At 38.4% G+C, this 8,617-nt stretch overlaps 1 pseudogene; it reads right to left on the bottom strand.

Annotated features, from left to right (window-relative positions):
* Window positions 1-4,335: 4,335 nt before the first annotated feature.
* LOC132483550 (small nuclear ribonucleoprotein E-like) lies at window positions 4,336-4,783 on the bottom strand (annotated as a pseudogene).
* Between the last annotated feature and the right edge of the window lie 3,834 nt (window positions 4,784-8,617).

Genomic DNA, 8,617 nt, shown 5'->3' with positions numbered 1-8,617 from the left:
TGCTAGACACCCAGCCAGGAGGCAAATATAGTGGTCCAGGCAAGAGATGATAGTGAGTGGCTTGGACCTGGGTAGCTACAGTGGGGCTGAAGACAAGTTGATAAATTTGAGATATATTATGGGGGTGCAAATAATAGTTTGCTAATGTAATTACCTATCAGAAATATGCATCTGCAAATGAATTCTTACAAACCCAAAAGAGGTATTTTCATGAAACCATGGGCACACCAAATAAATAAATATATTGTTTTTTTTGGTTGTCTTTTTAAAAACCCCAAAACAATATGTAGCAGGGTTTCTGTTTGCATTGGCAGAAAGTGGCCATATTCCAGATTTGAAACATCTGGCACTATCTCTTCTGAAAGCACGAATGAAAAGAAGGGCAATCCAAAACAGTCATGGGGTCTATGCTCCTCTGTCCTTGGATTAGAACAGTGGGTCCCAGGCTTATTTTGGGTTCACATTATTAAACTGTAGATTCGGTTCAGCCTTAGATTCATGACTCAATATTCTAGGAAAACAGATTTCTGCTCATTTTAGAAAAGAACTTTCTCATAACTGCCTTTTGCGGAGGTAAACTTCATGCAAATTATCTGTAAGACTTCCTGTCTTCTCATTTTTTTTTTACCAAATAGCCATTTAACTGGCCAAGGGATATCAAGAGAATGAACTTGAGAATATAAAAGTTGCATTTATTGGTTCTCAGGAAGGAAGTTAGCACAATATCACAGAAGCTGATGCTTTAAATGTGCTTGGATAATAAAAATCCAAAGAGGAATGTTAAGACATTTTAGTCCTATTGCTAAGAGAGATTAACTTTGTTGTCTTGGACAAGATTCTTGGTTATTCTTTGACTTGATTTACCGAAATGTTATATAGTTATAAAAATCAATGGTTTTATCTCCCCTGTAGTAAATTACAATTTGAAAAATCCCCCAAACTGAAAAGGAAAACTGAGAGAAAGTACCCACTAGTCAAAAAAGGAAAGAGGGAATTACTGAAGCACCTGACAGCATTAAGCAATCATGACTCAAGGACCAGAGAAAATCACTGAGTCATAAATGAACAATTTTTCACTGGAATAGACTTTTCCTGCTCTATGAGCCTTGTTGTTTCACATTTCTAATCCACTGAAAGGTTACTGGATACATCATATGGTGAGGATACAGATGTCACCAAGACACTGTGACCCCATTCTCATCTTGACCTGTGTCCTAAAGTGCATTCAAAAGAGGGTGAGAGCTTGGTGTCTATACTTTGAAATGTGGCCTCTGTCTGGATTGATTTTATAGTGGCTCTTCTAAAGAAGATCCCAAAGAGACAGACCCTTTAGTGTTATTGAAGACATTTCTCTCTTCCAGAGCAAGTCTCTTAACCTCTCTATATCTCAATGTTTTCATCTGTAAAATAAGAATAATATCACCTAACTTACTACAGTTGTAATGTTTAAGTGATAAGCTTAAGTAAGATAAAACAATTCTTGAAACCATGTTTTATGTTAGTGACATATTGCTGGCTACGTTAGTGACAATAAATGCTATTATTACTTTTACATTCTCATCCATAGCCATAATTTGAACTTCCATGTGAACACCCATAATTCCCAATGACTGATCAGCCCTCCTGACCAAATTTTGCACTGTCACAGACTCTTGTGCCTCTCCATCCAAAATACTCAGTCCACAATTGTAACCCTCTCTATTTATTGAGTTCAATGTGTCTGTCCCAGCATACTCCCACAATTCTGCCCTGGCCAGGACTCTTCCTTTCTGTCCCCATTCACACCTCCTTTCTCTCTCTCCCCACCATCTGCAGCGGAGCACAATGACACATGTAATCCCATATCTATGTCTTGTTCACGCTGTTTCCCAAGCCTGTAATGCCCTTTTCTTGGTACACACAAATCCTATGAATTCTTCAAGGCCTTCAATTCCATCACCCCTACAACTTTATCTTCTTGAGCTAACACATATCCATATCAATTTGGTACTATTTATAGCATCCTTATTTGTGTTTTATTTTGTTTTTCTGAATGAAAGTCTAATTTTCCTAGCCAAATTGGAGACTTCCTAAAAGTAGACTATGTCTAACGCTTCTTGCATATCTCCAACAGAGTCCCTCACTAAATCACACACAAACTGGGAACCCATAAGCACTACCTGACTTTAATCAAATCTCCAATTGAGTAAGTTCTTTCTGAAACAAGCTTAGAACATGCCACACAAATGGCTACAGGAGTGGTAGAGATCATATTTGTAATTCACTAAAACCCCTCATAATAACTACCACTTAATGACATCCCACGTGCCAGACCCCATACAAGGCCAGAACACAGTTAATGCTCCCTGAAACCTACTACTATCTCCATTTTGCAGATGAAGAAACTTAGAATCTCAGCTAAGTAATCTTTGTTAGGAGATAGAACTTGAAGGTCATTACCTTCAAGCAGGTAGTTATACAGTTTTTCCTGCATTTAATTACATGCTGTATATACTCCTTTTATCCATCAGCAATGTAACAGAAACAGTCGGTCTTGTTTAATTTCTTATGTGAAATCTTTATAACTAGAAGTCACAAAATGGCAGTTCACGGCCACATCTGGCCACTGAGGTTGTTTTGGCTCACACATTAAAAATATATACATTTTAATGGCAGACATTTTAAAGCTAATGATTTTACCTGAAAACCTGGATTCCTAGCTAAATTTGAGTGAATTAAAGTTAGATCAAATATCTGATTATGAAAAAAAATTAAGGTTCTAAAAGAAAACAGGAATTGATACTTGCATACTCTTGGAACTGTGAAAGGCCTTTCTAATAAATATATGAAGTCCAAAGGCCATAAAAACTTTTGACATAAAAATTTAAAACACCTATATGGGAAAGAGAGAGGGAGAGAGAGAAGGAAAAAGGAAGAAGAGGAGAAGAAGAAAATGAGGACAAAAGACAAATTAGGAAACAAAATTTGCAATATGTATAGCAGACAAATGCTAAACTATCCCTAATATACAAGAAATTCATCAAAATCAATAAGAATATCATTAAATTCCCAACAGAAAAAGAAGACAGAATTAGGAATTCACAAAAGGAAAATACAAGTAGCTAAATAAACATATGAAAAGATGCTGAAACTTAATAACAATGAAAGGAATTCAAATCAAAACAACAAGATACAGTTTTCACCCATCACACTAGCACATGTTAAAAAGACTAATAATATCCAGTCCTGGCAACAGTGTACAGAAATAGGCACTCTCCTATACTGATGGTGGAAATATAAAATGGTACCATCTCATCGGAGGGCATTTGACAACAGTCCTTAAAATTTTTAATATGCCTTTCCTTTGACCTGACAATTCCGCTTACAGGGATTTGCTTTAGACACATTGCAAAGATGTGTGCATACAAATATTTATTGTAGAATATTTGTAAAAAAATTTAAATGTCCAAATAGAGATATTAGATAAATTATGGTATAACCACACAATGAAATACTAAGTAGTTCTACAGAAAAAGGAGATAAAGATATGAAAAGAATTATAAAATAAAAGAAAAAGAAAAAAAGAAAAGAATTATAGAACGTATTATTAGATGAAATGTTTCTGTGTATATTACAATCCTATTTTAAATAATTATATATTTATATGTGGGAAAAAGTCCAGAAGAATATACATAAACCATTAACAGCAATATTTTCTGGTGAGATTATTTTATACATTTCTGTATTGTTTGAATTTTTAAGTAGGATATATTTCTTTTGTAAACTTCCTTCTCCACCACAAAAAAACCTATAGATATATTTTATGGTTCCTTTAGTACCCACTTCCTCCTTTTCTCTCTGTACGGAGTCATTCCAGGAGACCAGTATCAGGCCATGTGGAGAAGAAATTCTGTTCTTTTCTCTATTTCCCTCTCCATCCAAGGACCCCATGCACTTACAAATTTACAGTCCAGCAAACAGGTGGGGAAGAGGCTTTCTCCAGTCTTACATGCTCAGCCTTCACTTAGGCTCAAGGGGAATACAACCCAGTAGTGTGTTCTTCAGAGACAAGCATAGTGTTTGTCATGCAACCTTGGGTAAACTGCTTAATATTTCCTAACTTCATTTTCTTTCTCCATAAAGGAGTCATAATAGTATCTACATTAGAGTGGCTTAGGGATTAAATGAGAATATAAATGGCTGCCATATGGTAAGTACCTGCTAAGTGGTGGTTGCTCTTATCATTGCTATTGTTATCAACTGTTCCTTTTAGGGTCAGGACTGTGCCTATGGTATTCACTGTACATTTTATTTCATTGTTTTTTTTTAATGTAAATATTTTAATAAAAACAATCCCACAGCATTTATTGTCATCTGGTAATAACATAAAGGTGAGCAAAACAATATGAATAAATGCTTTAGAACTACACTTCTAACAAAGCACACCTAAAAAAAACTGTATTGCCTTCTCAACAATTTCTCACTTCATTGATCATTTCTAGTTGGAGACACTTTGCAGCAGAGTAATGTTATCTCCTTTTAGCATGATCCGACCCAGTTGTTTTCTTGACTTTGTTTTCTAATGAGTCTCTTCTGCATCATCTAATATGAGGTTCATATACTCATCAAAACCAATGATACAGCCCTCTATCCGCATATTCACTTGCTCATAAAGCCACACCTGAATCCGAGATCTATTTTGCAAGTATCTGAAGGTGAGATTGATTGGCTGCACCATCACCTTCTGCACCTTCTGGCCCTGGCCCCGGTACGCCATGGTGGAAGCTCACAAAGACCACACTATCCCGCCTTTCATTCAGTTTTATACATAAATGGGTATCTAATAAATATTTCTTGACATGTATGGCCACAGAGCTCCAAATGATTCATGTTCATGTCAGTTCGAATGAATACTGAGTTATATTTTATAACTCAGATGGAGACTGTTATATTTTTCAGATGGAGACTCTGCTTTTACAGGCTGATCCAAAGAAATGTTGAACTTGTTCATTCAATCTAAGACTGCATACCAGAAATGTTAGAATTGCCCAGGACTGAGTATCAGTGCTCTGAGAGTGAAGAGCTGGAATACAGAGAGGCAAAGGTAAATCTCTCTGTAGGCAGAGCAGCATAGAGGGGTAGAGAGGAAGAAACTGAGTTGCATAAACCCCAACCCAATCTTCCTTTCAGTTTACTCATTGTGATTTCACTAAAGATAAAAAGTAGACCTGTCTTTACTGACTAGGCTCCCCCCACTCCCCTGCCACCCAAAGAAAAATTAAACACAATCTTCAGGTTTGAAATCTTAGAAGGTTTCTGTAGTTGATAATTCTTGTCAAAAGAATCTCAAAGAAAGATACAAGCAGTCTTAACAAACCTCTTAAGAATTTGATTTAAAAAATATCTTCATGATTGTGTGCATGAGACACACGTTCTTGTGTGACTAAAAAGATCTGTTACAGGGAAAAGAGATTGTTTTTGAGTGTGGGCAGGGGATTCCTGATATGATCAATCAAACCAGTAAAGTATGTTTTCTTGGATTTGTGATTTAAGTTGGAATTTCATTCCTTCCAGCAAATTTCCTTGTCTTTGTTGATTGCTTCTAATCTTAATGCCATTAAAAACTTGAGTTTTTTTTTTAATATGATTCTGAATGTGGAAAAACAAATTGCTTGCTCATTCTCATTTTCAGTGATGGAAGGTATGAGTGCATTCATTGTGGGGCACACACCTCCCTTACTTTCAGTTTTTCCCTTGTTAAGATATGGAAAGTAATAAAGACAGTAATTTGAATAAAGGTGGGAAGACCAAGTCTTGGGCAAATTTCTCCACTGCTTTTGCTTAATTATCAAGTTGATGTGAATAAAAACTCCAGATTTTTAAGGTAAAATTAATACCAGGATTTCAGCATTTCTTTCCATTGTATCAACTCTCTAATCAACCTCCATCTTTCCCTCTTCATAAGGGGAAATACATTTTTGTGAAAAAAAATCATTTTTTCAAGGGTTTAACTTCTAAAAACTCCATTATCATGATCCTGTCAAAAACTAAGAGCTATCAATGCACTATGAATACTCCAGGGCAAAAGTTCGCATTTGATTTGAAGTAAACATTTTTTGGGGGTTTTTTTGTATGTGTATCTCAAAATTATTACAAACACCACCAGCACAAAAAATAATTGTTTGTTTTTTAATACATAATGCATGGTGGGTCCGTTTAGTTTAATCCCCACATTCCACAGGTGAAGCAGCAGAGTGTGAAACAGCTCAAAAAGACTAGTGCATGGCACAGAGACACAGGGCACTGGAGTGAACTCTTTGGCTTGTTTCCAAGCGCTGTGGCTTTTCCTCTTCCACTAAGAAGAAAGCAGCTCAGTAGCTGCACTGATGGCAGGAGAAAGGTAGCCATTTGCTAAAGGCTTGGCTGGAAAAAGAGAATCTCTGCCATACTAGAAAATCTAGCCCAGAACCATCCAAGAGGGCCAGGCAGACAGTGAGAGCTGAGGTCTAAAGATGGACTCAAATCAAAGAACCAGGAATCACGGGGCAAGAGCCAGTGAGTGGCACCAAAGAGGAGACCATCTGGATTAATTCCAAAGACTTGTGTGAATGGATCTAGCTTATTTAAGAGACCAGGGTAGGGCAAACAATCATATTAACTTCTACTTTTTAAAAGTATAAATAAGCAATCTCATTTGAGCCCTAAATTACCGTGGACAATAATCTTAAAACTAACAGAAGGTGAATGAGCCCTTTCTTTCTGCTCATATAACCCATGTGATTGGCTTTATCAGTTTAGAGGCTTTATCAGTCATAGTGCTAATTTTAGCAGTTAATTGTTTTAGCCCCACCTGCAAGTTATTAACAAGTCCAGTATCTCAATCTTGAGCCCTTCCCACTTCCGCAACCCTTAACTGACATGAATTGCCAAAAAAGCCAGGTGCCTACTCAGTTCAAAAAAAGTCAGTCTTGATTCCAAGCACTAGGTAGAAGAGACCCTTGCTTTGGTTGCTGCCATGGGTCCCACACAGGTCAAAGGACGTTGTCTCTTGGTGGACTGATGCTCTTGCTATCCCATACCATACCCAGGCTGAGGTACTGCCATACTGGGCTTTAAGGAGAGAGCCAGCCAGTACACATGTTCACAGTCTTTGTTCCAAAGGCTGAGAGCTCTAGGCCAGAGGGGGTCCCAGGAAGGCCTTCCAGCCTTAGCCATGTTGTACAGATCTCCTCCTTGCCCCCATGAATCCATCAGACCAGGTTCCTCATCTCTTACAGTGTGCTCGCCTCTAGGCTATTAGCCTTTCAAACTGCAGGAAAATCTGTCAGAACCATCCCAACCCATCAGGAAGTTTCTAATGAACTGACATTTAAAAGGCTTTCTACCTCCTTTTCTCCCAGGGGGTTGCTTGGCATCTAGGCAAATTTACCTACCTTTTCTCCAGCAACCAGCCATGCAAAACAAGGGGTCTTGAGAGATGTCTTACATTAGGATTCTGTTCCACCCTTCTCCTGGGGCAATGGGTGCCTGTGTACCTTTTGCTTGCCTAACCTTTTGGGATCACTTAAATGACTATCCTGAAAAAGAAGACCCACTGTGCCCACCTACACCAGGGAAGTGCTATCAGCTTCAAGCACTGGCTGGATTTCTTACATTTCTATCCCAGTAAGCACTTTGTTATACCTGGAACTCCAAATCTAAATTCATGGGAAGCAGAGTGGGTTTGGTACTGTATGCCACATTCATCTTGTAATTCAGGTGTGTCTGAGCATGTCTAGAAGGCTGGCAGGGTGGCCCACAATAGGTCTGCTTGCCTAAAGGACTGAAGAGCCTTCTGGGAAGGAAAGAACTCATCCAAACATACAAAAGAGTCCACATCCTCAAGTTTGGTCCAAGCACAAAGGATCACAGTGGGCAATGGGGAGGGAAGAAAGTCAAGAGAGGGAGTAGACCAAGGTGTTTACTACTCACATTGTCTTTCAATCCAACTCCCATGGACGTAATTCTATGTCCAAGGTGGAAAGGGCTGCAATAAAGCGTGAATAAAAACTAAAAGAGCTATTTCACTAAACTTTGTAGACCTTAAGAAACTCAAGGCAGCACTCTCCAGAGGAAATTCAGGAGACAAGATAGTTTTGTCCAGCATCACACAAATCAGAGTTTTGGTCGAAGCCAATAGGACCTTGACAATATCGACAGCTTCAGGACACCACCACAGCAAGCCAGAGAAGAGGGCAGGAAGGAAAAGTGCCACCACGTGTGAGCTGAGAGTGAGTTAGCAAACACAAGTGACCTCCCTCCTGGCCTTTCAGAATCAGCCAGGAGGAATTTCTGTGTAGCAGGTAGAAGTGCAGCAAGAGAGATAATGTTTTGTGACTGTTCCTGTGCTTGTAACCCAGTCTGGGCTGGGAGACAAGCCTAAAATACAGCTGAAGCGTGCAAGTTTGTTCCGTGGAAACGTGCCAGGTCTTCTGCATTCCATTTGCCTTCTATAGATAAAAATGTTTCAAAAACAATTTGACAGTAATCCTTATAAATGATAGCAGCTGCTTGGTGGCTTCAGGGAGGAGAAATCAATCTGGAAAATGGGCCTATATTGTTGGGTAAAAATCAACCATTAGGAACGTAAAGATGACAA

This window comes from Mesoplodon densirostris, chromosome 1 (genome assembly GCF_025265405.1).
Source record: "Mesoplodon densirostris isolate mMesDen1 chromosome 1, mMesDen1 primary haplotype, whole genome shotgun sequence".
NCBI lineage: Eukaryota > Metazoa > Chordata > Mammalia > Artiodactyla > Ziphiidae > Mesoplodon > Mesoplodon densirostris.
Note: the sequence above shows the minus strand (reverse complement) of the source record. Positions and strands in the feature narration are given on the sequence as shown.